Consider the following 16,056-nt stretch of genomic DNA (forward strand, 5'->3'; position numbering starts at 1 on the left):
CTTGGGAGCTGAGCGGGAGAAGGGATAGAGGCAGGCCAAAGTCCAGCAGCTCAATCCAGGCTCCTCCTGCTGCTCACCCAGAGTCCCAGGAGGCACCTCTAGAGCATGCAGAGTGTGAGGCTCAGCTACACAGGCACATTCTGTGCCATGGCTGCAGCCAGGGAGAGGCAGTGGGTGAGCAAGTCATGCCAGCTGTGGCCTTTCCTCCCCCGTCAATTTCTTCACCAGAGTATATAGGTAGCTGCCTTATACAGAGTCAGACCACTGGTCCATCTAGCTCAGTATTGTCTACACTGACTGGCAGCAGCTCTCCAGGGTTTTGGGCAAGTCTTCCCAGTCCTACCTGGAGATCAAAACTAGGACTTTCCCTGTAAAGGCAGATGCTGTACCACTGAGCTTCGACATTGCTGACTGGCGGAGGTGGTGGCTGAGCTGGAAGGAATGTGGCAGGGGTTCCCCATTCACCACTCGGGGTCATAGATCACTGCTGAATCATACAGTTCCAGGGCTGCTCGCCCTACTATTAGGCAGGGTGTGGCACCTGCTTCAGGCAGCTAATTTAAGGTGTCGTCAAATGGCAGCAAATAGCCAGTTCCTTAAATTATTACTATTATAATATTTTTACTTTCAGGGAGAGGCACTTGGTGATTTTATGTCTTGGGTGCAAAAACAATGTAGTCAGCTTTGGATGCTGTGCTGCAAAATACATTTGGACTAGCCTTGTAGACTGCAATACTAATGAAGGGGGAAGAGCCATTTCCTTGCTTCTTAGGAGGGTATACAGCACTTGCTCAGTGTTGGAAGACTCTGGGGCAAAGCAAGTGTAGAGAGAAACAACACCATTGTGGCAGAAATGGTCTTCTACGCTGGGCAGAATCCTAAAACTGCACACACACTGCTCTCATCACCGTTCCACTGTGAGCTTGTCATCTGCCAAATCCCAGTATGTCCTTCATACAGATCCATGTACCCTTCCATAACCACCCCATAATGGGTTCTTGATTCCTGTTCTTCCCACCATTAGGTTGCTACTTCTTGCTCTACAACTCCAAGCCCACTAGACTCTTTCCTTATCCCTCTACTACTGTTGGTGGGATTCTTTTTCTGTTACTGGACCTGTTCGCCCTGTCTACCATCTGTATAGCATTATGTCTGTTCCCTTCTACTTTAACAGGATAGCAAGTGAAATAGATGCAGACTGTGACCGTGCTCACAAGGGAAAGTCTTGTCCATTCCTCAAAACTGTTGAACCCTTAAGAAAAAAGATGCCCAACTCTTTAAAAAAAGAATGCTCTATAGACCTTAGCAGTACACAGAATATACCATGTGAGAGCAAATGGGCCTAAGTATAGCCCATACATTTACTCTCTGTATATGCCAATCAGTCAAGGTAATTGGTCATTGCTAGCATCAGCACTTCCATAGGATTGGTAGACTTGAAAAAGACTTTCAGCTTATTATTACAGCCTTTTAATGGGCTAGATCAGGCTTAGGCAAACTTGGCCCTCCAGATGTTTTGGGACTACAATTTCCATCATCCCTGACCACTTGTCCTGTTAGCTATGGATCATGGGAGTTGTAGTCCCAAAACATCTGGAGGGCCAAGTTTGCCTATGCTTGGGCTAGATGCACCAGGAACTAAATAGACTGCCTTTATTTTGCATATGAATGACAGCAAGTGCAGTGAGACATTCGGACATGAGGATGGCCCAAATGCTAACAATACTATCTGACTACCAGTTAGTAGAAACAAACCATTCACTCCCCTCTTGCACAGTCCTCAGCTGGCTTATTTATCTCTCAGGGAAGCAGCATATTCCTCTTGTAAGTACGCCTGCCTTGAGGCTTGCAGGGGACAATAATCAAGACACACAGCGTTCCATATGATGGTTTTCCCTTGGGTGGTCTCTTACCAAATAATAATTAACTAGCGTTTGTGAAGCTCTGTCAGATGTCCAGATGAAAGACTCTCTGGACGTGTGTAGCGTTAATCATTGTAATAGCCCAGCCCAGCCCAGCTTAGCTTTTAAAATTCTGCACAGCCCAGCATAGGCGATGCTGAGTTTCCAGCTAATAAATGCTCTGTGACTAAAGTATGAATAATCCTCTGAGTTAAAAAAGCACTCCCAAATTAAGGAGACCTCATTAAGAAGAAGTGTCCCTCTGTTAACTAGTGGGAAACTGAGGCACGCAATGTGGAGCAATTCATCAGTCGGAAGCGGAGCAAGGATTAATACTCAGCAGTTCCCAGGACTGTGCTAAAGGCTAATTGGGCATTTCCCTTCTTATGTACTTTCATGAGAACATTAATTGCCACTGATATCCCCATTGATGTTCAGCAGCAACAATGCCCCAGGTAGAGGAATCTGGGGGAGGGGCAGGAGTGTGTATTTTTATTATTTCTTATGATGTTTGGCCAAGAAGATTATTCATGCTAGAAGTTCAAAATTCCTGGCAGTTGTCAGATTTTGGGGGAACTAGTGATACAATGCTTTTTAACAGCCTGAGGGCTAACAGTGTACCTACCTCACTGACCTGGAGTAAAGGAATCCTATGAAGTAATTTGCTTTTGACCGGTCACAAAAAATTGACATGGGGAGAAGTTGTTTCTCATAGAAGGTCATCCTACGGGGACCACTGCATGAGCATCCCTGAGTGGGCAACCTGTGGCCCTCCAAATACTGCTGAACTATAATTCCCATCAGCCCTGACCACTGACTGATACTGATGGGAGTTGGACTCCAGTAACTTCTGAAGAGTCGCAGGTTGCTTACCCTCCAGCTTACCTGGGTTGCTTACCCAGCCATCTGTGACTCATGTCAGGCTGTTTCCAAACAAAACCCAATTGTGGTGCAAGGTTCAGGGTACCTTACAAATCCAAGCTACACACAGATTGTGATGATTCTTGTGATGGTTTTCCCCTGATCAATTGGTAGACCTCATTGGATCAGTGGAGGCACCACAGTCCAACTTGTATTGGGCCACCTTTGTCCACACTTCTGACTTAACACTGTAGCACTGAACAAGCCACCAGGGAAGGTGCTTTGAGGACATTTCCCCAACACATTCTGTTTCCTTTAGAGGTGATGGGGAGACAGAGCAGAACGGGCCCAACCCGAAGCAGTGAATTTTAGTAAAGTGGCAGAAAATCCTTTCCCCTTCTGCCATCCATATTCTGGCCTTTGCTCTTTTCCTTCTCTGATGAAATCTCCAAGATAGGGTCAAGGGTGGGTCATCTGGATAGAGATGGGCCTGGACTTATCTTTCCCATGTCAGCTGGCTACAAGACTAAAGATACTTCTGGATGTGATTTTGGGCACAAAGGAAATACAAGGATGGCATTCATTCTCTCTCTCTCTCTCTCTCTCTCTCTCTCTCTCTCTCTCTCTCTCTCTCCTTCCCATTGCATGAATACTTCAGTATGAACTTTCCTTTATGTACTGATGCTCTTGACATTAGAAAATGTGAGACTGCCAGCCTTTAAATGAAGTATAAAACCAGACAGCCTTCCTCAACTTGGTGCCCTCTCCATATATTACTGGACTACAACACCCATCTACCCCAGTCAGGGATAATTGGGAGCTGTAGTCCAACACTTCTGAAGGGCACCAAGCTGGGGAAGGTTGAAACAAAGAAACTTGTGGCAGCTTAAAGACTAACACTATGGCATAAGCTTTCAAGGAGTTAGTCTACTTTAGCAGACGCATGAATTAAGACAATGTCTGTGCAAGGCATTTTGTGTGATCTATCATTGAAAATAACATGAGGAGGTCCTGTTGTTTTTCTGTAACCTATTGCTGCCATTCCTCTTCCTGGCTCCTCTTCCTTCCTCTTCCATGCCAAACCAGAATTCCTGGAAAATGTAACTCAGCCGAACTAATTATAGAGTCTGTACTAATTAGTGCGAGGGCATAGTGGTATAGGCACTAATTTGGTTTGTGCCACTGGCACTGATCCTGCTAGTCCATTTGGGTTAGCAACAATCAGCACAGGGATCGCCATCAGTCCTGGAATCATTGCACCTGAAACTCATAAAACTCTTGATCTGAGAGTGCCCTTAGTAGGCGAAAGACACCTTTCCCACAATTAATCTGCACAAGTGCTTCACAATGTGCATCTTCCTGGTTATTGCTCTACCCCACCCCTCACTCATATACTGATTTGGTCTAGCCCGTCTATCTACCTCACTAATTTCTTCTGGAAAATGTACTTTCTGACTTTGTGCGCTACCATGGCTGTTGAATAGTCTCGTCACAAGTTCTCTCCCCCTCCCAATTTTTTATATTTTGCACAGCAAAGCAAAAAATCTGTTTTCTCAGAAGCTTCACATGTTGTATTGCACAACACAGCATTATTTAAGAAAATCCTGCAATCTCAAGAGAATATACCACACACACACACACACACACACATTGAAAATGTTTGAAAACTACACCTGCAGTGATGCCAGGTGTGAGTTCAACTTACTGAACTCACAGTACACACAGAACCCCCTTGCCAGCACTGATGTAGCTGATTGACAGTCCTGTTTCACTGAAAACCACAGCTGCCTTAGGGTGAGTCATGGGAGACCAGATGAAAGAAGGACAGGGCTCCTGTTCCTTGGGCAGTTTTGCAGGGGAATTAATTCTGATAGGTTTTGATTAATTTTCACCTATGATTGAAAGCTTTCCAATATTCTCTCTCCTGTGCAACCATAAAGGGAGAGGAGTCCACCTCACCTGTTGTCCTTTGCATTCAGTCACCCAAAGTAAAACTGTCATGAGAACTGGCCCTTTCACAGAGAAGGTGCTCCATCCCTACCCTAATAATCCCTTACCTGACTTTGGTATCAGACACGGAGACTGCATGACCGTTAGTCCCATGCACAAGGGAGGCCACCGATATTTTACATATCTCTACAATAGGAGAAGATGGCAAAGTTCTCATATAATTGGAAACTGTTCCCACAGTTTGAGCTGTGAATTTAAAGAGTCCGGCATGGGCAGCGCACACAGGCATTCTCAGATAATTAATTGCACTATGCTAGTTTCTGCCTACAAGAAACCATTTCCACTTTGCCTTTTCTGCCAAAAACCTTTTCTGCACATCTACTATGGAATCTTGTGTGTTCCGGAGCAGAAATCCAGAGCATCAGGCCTAGCGGCCAAATGTCGCCCTCCAGCCCATCTCACCCTTCAGCCACACTCACTCTCCAGACATATCCCTTCTCCCTAGGTCACAGCTCTCGCCAGCCTTGCTTAATACCCTCCTTGAGTGTTTCTGCCTGGCTGGAATGTCTCCTTGATCTCTGGGCACTTTCAGGCTGTCATTAATTTCAGGCAGCATTCAATCACGTTTCAACAAATTCAGGTTGCACAATTAAAGTGAATTAGAGCTCTTGCGCAACAAACTTACCTTCCCCCCAGAACAAAACCCAGACATTTTGCAATAAGGAAAGCTGACCTCCCTGCATACTTCCTGCAAACTAATTAGGATGAATGTTCAATACACAGGTCATCTGAATGTGACTTGTGATAATTACTGTTGGATGGAGGAGTGTGTTTGTGTGGAAGCTAGCCTACTGTAGAAATTGTATCTCTGCTGTCCAGTATGTTGATGATGGATTTGCACAAGCTGTTGTCATGAAGAATTCCATATGCACTCAGGGTTGATTTCTGCTTTTCAGTGGAATGGCCCAGAAATGACCTCTTTCAATATGTCCATGCACAGATAGCATCAAACATACCATACAACGCTGACATCTGTGTAGCAAAGGTACATGCAAAATACCTGTATCTTGCTCTTAGGTGATGAAAGAGAACTGCAGGGCAGCTCCGGACAACTGGTTAAACTGGAGACATTGAGGCAAGCAGCCAGACCCTTCACATAAAAGTGCCCATGCCACCATAAGTCAATGGCAACTTCTTGAAACCCACCTGCCAGCCTTTCCAGCTGCTGTGGTTTAAGTTCCCTCTCGACTCAAATTTCTCTCCCACAGTCAGTCACAAAAGCATTGAAATCTACCCTTGCAGAGCAATCAATAAACTTTTGTCCCCACCTAAGGACCAAATCAGCCTTGTCATGAAAGGGAAAGAGAAGGAGGGAAAGCGTGAGAGCTGCTTCCAATGAAAAGCTGTGAACCGTCAGCAACAGAGAAGGCTTAATGCATAAGTGCCAAAAAATAAAAATAAAAATTACCAGGAGGTAACTGAAGCTGCAGGTGGAAGACGTTTCGAACAAATATTATGCATGTTGAGGACTGGTTGTTAAATGTTTTTATAGCACTTACAACATATAAAGTAAGTTTTAGCTAGATCATGTTCACAAGGAATCAGGAAAGTAGGTAATGAATGAGATGCTTCGACTGTGTACACATTACCGGCTTTAAAATGCATCTAGGTATAAAAGATCCTTTCCAAAAAACCCAGAAGCTTTTCGAAAAACAAGTGTTGATGTATGCGACCACGGCTACATGGATTTTACTTGCACTAAAGTGGAGAACAGACGTAGTTCCAACAAAAGAGGAGTGGCATCATAAACTGCTGGAATACATGGAACTAGTGGGTATGACTAATAGAATTAAGAAACAGAGATGAAAAAGAACTTGAAGAGGATTGGATGCTATATATAGAATATATGAAAATTTATTATAATAAGACAACCTAGCAGGATGAGCATAATTCAGCAGTGTAAGTTATAACATGAGATAAAGAGAAGGAGAGAGGAAAATTTGGAAGAACAAAAAGATGAGCTAGGTTGGGAACAGAGAGGAAACTAGAGAATGAGTGGAAGGAGAGAACGTAGATCAGGGACAGAGAACCTTTGACTGTGAAGAAACTGTTCAACTCAACTCTCATCACCATGCTGGCCAGGGCTGATGGGAGTCCAGCAGGATCTGGAAGGTCACAACTCCCATCAGCCCTGGCCAGAATGGTCAATGGTCAGGGATGATAGGTGTTGTAGTCCAGCAACATCTGCAGCTTGGGCTATAACATCAAAAATATGCGTATAGCTCCATGTAGTGCCGATGCATGTCCTTTTAAATATTCACATCATAATGATGGAGTGAGCTGTAAGGGCAGTCTACAGGGTCTGCACAATTATTTGCTACCTACAAAACTAGAAGCCACATACTACCACTCACCCCCTACCTCAGTAATGCTGAATTTGAGGTGAGGGGCCCATTCTCTGTGGCATACTAAGAGCTCCAACACTTGCTGGAAGAACAGTGCAACCCCAAAGGTTCTTCCTTGCTCATTAAGTGCAGGATGATGTAATAGCTGAAGCAGGCGTGAGCCAACTGCTTTACTGCCCGAGGTATGATGTCTGTAGGATCAAGCTGCCTGGCAAGTTAATGTAGCCCTATCTCATCAACTATCTGATATGCAGCTGTAATAAGCAAGTCCTAATCTCTCAATCACGTGTGTAAATTAAAGGAATGGTGTCGACCCACCTCTGCAAACTGCTTTGAGACCTGCAGATGAAAGTTGCCAGATACAGGGAGAGAGTTATTAGTTTTGTTATTTCTCCCTATCTTGCTCTGTGCACTTTACTCCACCTCAGCTTCTAGCCTAACTCTGCTGTCTATTCCATTCATCCATCACTCTGATTATCACTGCTTCATTTCCTCATAAACAATGTACGCTGACTATCCAGCCACTTCAAATCCTTCCAGAGAAGAATTTTAATCAAACCTTCCTTACACATTGATTTCTTCTGTCATAAGCTCTTCGGAGCATGAATCTTAACGACCTTGCACAGTTAATCAAGTGCATACAGTGCTATCGACATCTACCCAATATGCCATTAAGAAGATGCTTTTGACTGAATATATCCTCGCGACTGGCTTAAGGCATGGATATGAGACAAAGGTGTACTGTTCTGAGACCCATGCTTCCCAGGGTTATATGATGAGGTCAAGCTGCAGGGACAGTGATAACTAGCAAAAAAAAAAAAAACCCAAAACAAATGTAACTTGATTCAGTGATGATTGCCTGAGTTTTATAGGTAGCCTCCTGGAGGTGGAGGAACTGCAGCTACTGAGTTGTTTCCAGGGTTTACACCCATCAGGAAGTGAATGTAGATCTCTGTACTGAGTCCCGGGAGCACAGCATCTCCCCTTATTTCATGAATCACCACTCATGCTCAGAGAAATCAGGGGCGGAAAATGAGTTCTGCAAGCCCAAATAGTAGTTTAATTCCATCCCGGTTGCCAGGTGAATGCAATATTGCTTATACAGTAATAAGTGGATCTCCTTTATGTTTTGTTCCAGAATATAGCAGCTTTGCACATAATGCTTTCTTCACATTTCAGGAACTACTGCTTGTCCTCCCCGCCCCCGGATTTCTTTATGTGATCACCAGGCATCATCACAAGTAAGTTGTCCCTAGCAGCAAATCTTTTGCAGTTACTCCTGTATTTAGACTTGTGGAGGAAAATATAGACAACAACTTTATAAAACACTAGAACATGTCATGTAATCATATGCTCTTTACTTTGAAAAGTTCCTTCCATTTCTTAATTTCGCCTGAACAGATGGTTTAGTAGATATTTGAAATGATATAGGCCTGCTTCGAACATTACTTTATAAGACACAGAAGATTTTTTACTCTTACCACATAAGATACAACCTATCATTTTGTAGGGAAATATATATTGAGAGTCCCATGGACTGCAAGAAGATCAAACCTAGCCATTCTTCAGGAAATCAGCCCTGAGTGCTCACTGGAAGGACAGATCCTGAAGCTGAGACTCCAATACTTTGGCCACCTCACGAGAAGAGAAGACTCCCTGGAAAAGACCCTGATGTTGGGAAAGATGGAAGGCACAAGGAGAAGGGGACGACAGAGGACGAGATGGTTGGATAGTGTTCTCGAAGCTACCAGCATGAGTTTGACCAAACTGTGGGAGGCAGTGGAAGACAGGAGTGCCTGGCGTGCTCTGGTCCATGGGGTCACGAAGAGTCGGACATGACTAAACGACTGAACAACAACAATATATTGTGCATCCGTTTCCCAGAAAATTTGAACGTAGAACAAAACTCCAGCATCTCATTAGATTACGAATGACTTTGTCAGAGAGTAGATGTATGAGTAACCTTACGGGGCGTTTACCTGGATCTTCAGGTACACTCAAGTCTTAAGGAACTAATCCCAAAAGAAGCTCTCATTTTTATTGCTTAGATCAGTTGTTCTCAAGTGGTGTGGCGTGCTGGGAAGATTCAAGAACAATCAAAGAAGCATTTAAATATTTCAATGTAGTACAGTTGAGTAGTGTAGCATAGAGTATCAATATAATATTTTTATGGATAGATATGTATATGGAACAGGGATTTTCAACTGTGACAAATGTGAAAGACCAGAAAAGAGAAAGGCTTTTTGGTGTTGATGAGGATATGAGAGTTTGTTTGTCTCAAATTAGACCTAATATAAATGAGATTACCTGGCAAAAGTAACCTCATACCTTTCACTGAGTTTGTATACATACTACATATATAAGAGGCTCTTTTATATTTTGGGAATGATTCATGTACTTATGTAGCTGCATTGTTTTATTCTTTTCGAATGTCTCATGATCATATTATAAAGTAGTTGTGTTTCTGTGCAATAAATCAAGCACTGTTATGAGTTGTTTCTCTTCTCCCCCCCCCCCCATGTATTTATCAATAACAACTTCATTATGGTGCAAGCAAATTTTTATTCTGAAAGTTTGGCCCAGAGAGAAAACTTTGAGAACCACTGGGTTAGATGGTAGCAAATAAAACTGTCTTAACTGACCAGCAATAGTTGTTGTCATAGGTTACAAAACAAATGAAACAAGTACTGTAAAGAATTTATTTATTTATTTTCTTCATTGCTATCATGGAGCCACTCAGAAATTTTGATAATGAGGGAATAAAGGAGGCAGGAAGGATAGCCCTATGATCAAATGCCTTCCTCTGCAGGATAGAAAACCTCACACAGGAACTTACATGCCTCTGTTTAAATTGTCCTTTAATTTTTACATAATTGTTTCCCAGTGCAGTTGACACCTCCTTCCCCCATACATATATGTTTACTCCACAAAAATCCTTGGACAAAAATGTGCTTTTATTCTTCAGATTAATCCCTAAATAAATGCCAACAGCTGCACGCATCCTTGAGCAGGTGGTTAATCCTCAAGGAAAATAATTGACAAGGCTGCCTCTGGGATATCCCAGAGCTCCTCTACTGAAACACTTCTTGAAATGCTTAACTGAGAGCCACCATTCTGGTTTGCTTCTTTTTTGAGGTCTACTGTACCATATTTTCTCATACAAGGGCAGCCATTTTGAAGTCATTGCATAACTTACAAATTAAAAGTCATCTTCTTCTGGCACGTAGAAATATTCTTATGAGTTTTGCGGGGAGGAAGTAGGCTGTATGTAAGATTCTTCTAGTGTTAAAATATGAGTCAGGCTAGCTTTCTGTGTTGAGATGATAGCCTGGGTGATGGGCCATTAAGGGAAACAAATGAAAGGGGCTCTGTGTGAGAGACGGCACATGGGTGGTGCCCTCAACTCAAAGATAGTTAGAAGGACAAAGCCAGAAGGGTCAGCAGTAGGTAGGGCCAAGCCCATCACCCATTCTCCATACCTAGGTGAATCACACAAACTCTTGTGTGTGAGAGAAGGATGAAAGGAATATGCCTTTTTTTTTAATGTTTTTATTGGTTTTTTCACAATAAAAACCAATAATTATATTATGTGGAATATGCCTTTTTTCAGGGAGAGATGGTGGAATAAAGCAGTAGTGAGGCAGTAAGGAAAGGAGGAGCTCTGTGTTCTGAACATCTTCTCTAGTTCTCACTTTGTTTGACAGACTCACTCCTTCACACACAGTTCCGTGCTCCAGGTGAACAAAAGAAAATAGCTTGTGCTGAGAGAAAAGCGACTGCCTGCCAAATAAAGGGCGAGTTTGCCAGTTTTAGTAGAAAGCAGGCAACACGTTTGTGTCTCTTATCCTGGCCTAGCTCTTACAAGGCCTACGATGGGGTGTGCGTGTAACTCTAGTCTCAGCCTCCCCCTCAGGAGAGGGTGGTGACGTGAGTTGGCCTGGTGGAGGAAAACCGTCACAGCACAAGTCAGCACTTGCCCGGTACGGCTTGCTGCTGCCGCTGCTGGAAACAGACATTACTATCCCAGCTGCCTTGACTGTCTGGTAATCAACTGGATTCCTCCTCAGGTGAAAAAAGCAAGGGCCGAACCAGATGCATTTGTTTTGAAATGCGCACTTGCTGGTTTGGCGAGCAGGAAGGTATCTACTTTTATCACTAAATGGACCATGGGGGGCAATGGGAGCAAAAAACTGCCTCCTCCCCAGCTTTGCTGTCCTGCATTCACCTGCTGGAAGATCACCCCCACCCTACCCCAATAATACCCCAGTAATTTCCTTGGTATTGCAGCTGGGCTAGGGGTGGAATTAAAGTAACAAAGCACAGAGAAGGAAGGCAGAGGAGGGGGCAGTTTCCCCCCTGCTGTCAGCAACTCAGTTTAGTGATAAAGGCAGAGCACCCACTTTCACTTTATAGCCAAATAAAAGAGCATGTGTTTAGCAAACACCCTGCATCTGAGCTTGACTCTGATTCGGATCACTGGCTCCCCACAGCTCAGGGATCTCTTCCAGCACTACCTGCCCATGTTTTCCTTTGTAGGAAACACACAGTGTGTATGTCAAGTGCAATGAATCCCCAAACCATTCTCCTCCGGTGTGGCTTGGAGGCAGCAGCTGATTGACTAATAAAACAGGCAGGACTGAATTTAAATGCCAGCTCTGCCCTCCAATGTGAAATGCAGCCAACTTTGGCAATTTCTAAAGTATGCTACCTTTCCATGTGCAAGTTAGGTCTCGCATACAAAGCCTGTGGTTGACCACACCCAGCCACAGGCCTGGGAACCCCCCTCTAGCCATCCCAATATCTGTGTATACACTCCTAATTGCTCTGCGTTCAGTGTGCTGCCACTGCTGGCTTGGGTTTACATACAATGTTCTTCACAATCCATATCTGTCCTGTTGTTTCTTGGCCAATACTGTGTTCTGATGCATTGAGAAAAAGAACAACTTAGATGCTTTTCTAGTTAATAATGTGTACACAGCCTAAGAAAACTGATAGCTGAAAAGCAGTAGGTGGCTGCCTAGGAAACACTGACCAGTATTCTTAGTGGTGTGAGTAGTATGATTCTCTTGCTACTACTGTTGGGCTTGTGGCCTCGTCCAACCTCCATTAACCACAGCCATTTAGAACTCTCCTTTCCGAGTTTATCTGTGCCTCACCTTTAACATTAATATAGAACTACTATATATTTTGGAAAATGATTTGTCTGTTCTCTATGCACTTGAACACCTCTTAAGATATTGTAACCAAATTTTTCATGATGGTTCTTGAAATCAAGAAGCAGGTTTTTGTCTGTTTGAAAAAAAATAGATGCCTTTCAAAATTGCAGTCAACCTTTCAACCACCGATTTCAAAACTTCACTGGGGTTTTCTTTGGTTTCATTTCTTAGATTTCCTGAGCAATGTTGGACACTTGACACTAGTACTCTTCTGTGAAGAACTCCAGAAAGAAAATCCCATACTTTGCCCAGACTACAGAGAAAATTGTGCTCATTGTACCATTGACCAACTTTCCCCATAGGGGATGGGAGAGGTCAATGTGGTAATGATAGCAACTATTTCATTTACTTTATTGAGGAACACTTATAAACTAATTGCTGTGATAATAAATCTCAAAGCTGTGTGCAATATAAAACATAAAAATGTAATAAAACCATTATTATAAACCCTGTGTCACTAACACAACATCCAAACTTATGAGCTACAGGACCAAGTATTAAATTGTGCAGCAGCACCACCACCAGCAGCAGCAGTAGCACACTCAGAATGTGAGCGCAGAGGAAAATTCTGTCCACAGAAGATCTAAAAATGGGTCTGCCATGCCCCCACAGAACTATGGTGTGTGAGAGAGGTCTGCTTCCATCACCAAAGGGGATATGCACCTCCCTACTCTGCTGCTTTAATTCTTCCTGCTCCCGGCCCATCTCTGATAGAAGATTACATCAACATTTACAACACATTACAACACACATAAATAAAAGTTGAATGTTCAAAGTTAATAGCTTATCGCGGTACTTTCACTCTACCACTGAACCTTATGAATACATACAACACACCTGCCATACCCATGTACCTTTGGCAGTGCTTATTCCGCAACTAGGGCAGTTGACTCCCCTTTTCCTTGTCATTCCTATTTCTTTAATGCTGTGTCTGCAGCAGTTCCTCCTTTTTTCCAGTACAGGAAAGATTCTGGCAGAAGCTGCTTCTGATTTAAATCTCCTCCCACTGTTAGCACCAGACCAGCTAGTTCTGCCTTGATCTCTACCAGCTTCTCATCACCATCTATCCTCAGCTCCCTGATCTTCTTTTTCATACACACTATCCCTGGGTGACCTCATCATAGCCATTGTTTTTAGTACTACTTGTACTCAGATGACACCCATCTCTGCCTCCCCTGTAATTCAGTCCCACATCTCCAGCTTCCTCTCCAATATCTCTGCTTGCCAACATCTTAAACTCATTATGTCCAAGACTGACCACCTCATCCTTCCAAGCCCTCCTTTGCACTCATGCTTTCCTTATCCCTTGGCAATGTTACTACCCCACCCCCCATTGATCAGGCACATAGCTTTGACTTTATTATTGACTTCTCTCTCTCTCCCTTATTCCCCATATTGAGTCTGTGGTCAAGTCATGTCACTTCTCCCTTTATATCATTGTAAAAATGTGGCTCTTCCTCTTTGTCCTCTGAGCAAAGCTTCTGGTCCATGCCCTGATCATCTCTTGCTAGGCAGCTACAATCTTCTCCTCCTTGGTCTTCCATTGCTTCCTCTTAATCCCCTTGCATCTACCAGGCATTCTTCTGCCAAAATAATACACCTTTCTCATCATTCTGATCACATGAAATGTGATCCCTAAAACCCTAAAACCCTCCTTTGACTTCCTGTCCTAGAAAAAAAAAAGCATAGCTCAGTGGTTGAGCATCTGTTTTGCATGGTTCCAGATTCAGTCCTGAAAATTTCCAGGTACAACTGGGAGGGACCCTGTCAGAAACCGTGGAGAGCTTCTGCCAGTCAGTGTGGATAATACTGGACTCCTTTGTGAGGGAGGGTGGGGTATTATTAATAATAATAACAACAATAATCTTGATGGACCAATTATCTGACTTGGTATAAGGCAGCTTTCAATGCTATCAGTTCAGCACAAATTATTATTACCCTTACTTCTGAAACCCTCCATCCCCTATCTCTCACATATATCCCTGTCCATTTGTGATCTTCCCCCCGCTGTCCTGAGCCATGTGAAGTTCTGTTCCCTGAAAAGACTCCACCCTTTCTCTCTTGCTGCCCCACATGCTTGAAATTACCTCCCAGAACTGCTGCAGGATGCCACTTCTCTTGATTCCTTCAAATCCCTTTCATTGGCACCTTTGGTTCCATCTCCCAGTTCTCATGCCCTGCTATAGGTCAGCCTTTGCCTAGGTGCATGCAGTTGCATACTGCTTCTATGTTGATCCAGCCTCTATGTTCCTCCCCTTCATGTGTTGTTTCCACTGTGATGAATTTTAGATTGTAAGCTCCGCAGAACAGAGAGATGTCCTCTTCTACTGTGTAAAGTGTGTGTACCTTAGTGGTGCAATATAAACAACAAAAGCGATCATTTCCAGATGGATAGTTGTGTTAGACTTGCAAAAACAACAAGGCTGTTGTAAAAATTACTGGGAAGAATTTAAATGTGCTATATAGAAATAAATGCTAATGATGTTAGCACATGCGACTTAAATTGCCTTTGAGCCTCTCTTGTGCTAGTTCTGCTAATGGCTGGTTATTGCTCATGAGAACAGAAGCTTTTGTGATTCAATTCAATTACAAACCTAACTAAGGCAAAAGCCTCTTTAAGCTTCATGTGTAAAATGCCCTGTTGGTGTATGCACTAAAATGGCCTCTTGTAAACAACAGGTATGTCCATCAATTGCCCATGCATACTGCTTGCATGCTCAGAAATGTAAAATATCACATTATATTGATATAGTGTATGTGGGGTACATGCATTTCTGCACAGTTCTGAGCAGGATCTTTGACACAAAGCTAGAAGTAGCACATCATGGGGTTTTTGAGAGGGATTGAATGTACTGCTTAACAACATCATTTTATAAGGCAAGTGACAATCATTTTTTATAAAATACAGAGAGGGAAACAGGAAATGTGGCTGCCTCCTAAAGGACGCATTGAGCAAACAGTGCCAACCATGTCAAAGCCAGTCATGAATCAAATGGTTTGTTGAGCCTTCATCCTGATTTGTTTGCAGGGGGATTAGATTACTTTGATTGTTGAATGAGCATTCATTGTATCAAAGCAAGTGTTATCTCACACATTCTACTGTGTTGCCCCATCACTTTCCTCATCAGAAAAGTCCTCTATTTTTTTTTTAAGGAAGTGGGTTTCTTGCACAAAAGCTCGCAATAAGCTGTATTTGCACAACCTGAATTTGCCAGTATATGATTGAATCACACCCCAAAATAGTGACAAATTAGAAGTGCCCATGATAACATTTCCATAGGTCTAACTAACTCATCTTATTCTCCCTCCTTGACTGAGCTACCTCTGAGGCCTCACTAGGAAGTGAAAAGAGGGACAGGAAGGAAGGAAGGAAGGAATAAAGAGAGAAGATGTAAATTATTTCAGAGCTAAGGAAGCCTCAAATGAAACATTACACATTAGAACCTATTGCATGGTGGGCATGTAAAAAGCTTAAAGAACATTGGGAAATGATTTATGAGATGAAAAAAATGTTTAAAACAACCTTCTCAAAAAGACCGGAGGCATTTCTGCTAGGAATTGTTCAGAGGTCTCCAGTTGCCAGAAAAACTAATTTATATACACAACAATGGCAGCTTGGATTTTGTTAGCCCCAAAAATGGAAAGTGAGAGTGGTCCCAGGTAAGAAGGACTGGCAACTTAAGATGATAGAACATGTGGAACTAGCTGGTCTAAGAATGAGAG

At 43.1% G+C, this 16,056-nt stretch overlaps 1 protein-coding gene and 1 long non-coding RNA gene across 11 annotated transcripts in view; one reads left to right on the forward strand and one right to left on the reverse strand.

Moving 5' to 3' along the window:
* Positions 1–16,056, reverse strand: part of PKP3 (plakophilin 3) — a 64,135-nt gene that overhangs the window by 41,997 nt on the left and 6,082 nt on the right. The gene's annotated exons all lie outside the window — the stretch shown is intronic.
* The window catches only part of LOC309354492, an 89,984-nt gene that overhangs the window by 880 nt on the left and 73,048 nt on the right, over positions 1–16,056 (forward strand). For all 9 annotated transcript variants that reach the window (XR_014162331.1, XR_014162332.1, XR_014162333.1 and 6 more), the window contains exon 2: positions 8,297–8,358. This is a non-coding gene — a long non-coding RNA (uncharacterized lncRNA). The remainder of the gene's footprint in view (positions 1–8,296; positions 8,359–16,056) is intronic.

The sequence above is a fragment of the Podarcis melisellensis genome, assembly GCF_964234715.1.
Source record: "Podarcis melisellensis genome assembly, chromosome: 1".
Taxonomy (NCBI): domain Eukaryota; kingdom Metazoa; phylum Chordata; class Lepidosauria; order Squamata; family Lacertidae; genus Podarcis; species Podarcis melisellensis.